This window comes from Octopus bimaculoides, chromosome 26 (genome assembly GCF_001194135.2).
Source record: "Octopus bimaculoides isolate UCB-OBI-ISO-001 chromosome 26, ASM119413v2, whole genome shotgun sequence".
Lineage (NCBI taxonomy): Eukaryota > Metazoa > Mollusca > Cephalopoda > Octopoda > Octopodidae > Octopus > Octopus bimaculoides.
Window position 1 is genome coordinate 21,624,890 of NC_069006.1, and position 799 is coordinate 21,625,688.

The window sequence follows — 799 nt, forward strand, 5'->3', positions numbered from 1 at the left end:
GAGCGTGGCCGTTTTCGTGCGGGTGACACGTAAAAGCACCCACTACACTCTCTGAGTGGTTGGCGTTAGGAAAGGCATCCAGCTGTAGAAACTCTGCCAAATTAGATTGGAGCCTGGTGTTGCCATCCGGTTTCACCAGTCCTCAGTCAAATCGTCCAACCCATGCTAGCATGGAAAGCGGACGTTAAACGATGATGATGATGATGATGATGATGATGATGATGATGATGATGATATATAATGGTGTCTAAAATCTCCTATTATATTTTTATGATTAAATATTAGGAATTGTATAAACAAAAAAATTACTAAAATATTTTGCGTATTGTTGTAGAAGTATAGGTAATTTATTGCAGATAAATTTTAACCAAAAAATCTTATATAGACCCCCAAGGGTCATACGAGTCCTGGTTGAGAACCCTTGCTTCAAAATGATGTTATTAGAGTGATAGAAACAGTCCGGGCCAAGCTAAAATGATTTACGGTATTTGGTCAAGACTTAATCATTAATCATGTTGCAGAATTGACCCCAGAAGCCAACTGGTATTTTATTTATCAACCCTGAGAGAACGAAAGGCAAAGTTAACCTCAACAGGATTTGAACTAAGAACATGACACAGAATTCCATAAGGAATGGCACTAGGCATTCTTTCTGATGCTCTCCCGATTCTGCCCATTAGAGGTCAAGGAGACACTAAACACAGGAAATTCCTAAGCGGGTAACAATAAACCCCAGTATTTTCTGTTTGTTTGTTTGTTCTTTTTTTTTTTTCTTGAGGTGGGGGGGTTGGGGGGGGGG

General features: G+C 39.7%; 1 protein-coding gene across 1 annotated transcript in view; it reads right to left on the minus strand.

Moving 5' to 3' along the window:
* LOC106880671 (epidermal growth factor receptor substrate 15-like 1) overlaps positions 1-799 on the minus strand; it is a gene marked incomplete at both ends in the record, with an annotated part of 32,953 nt that overhangs the window by 30,127 nt on the left and 2,027 nt on the right. The window lies entirely within an intron of this gene.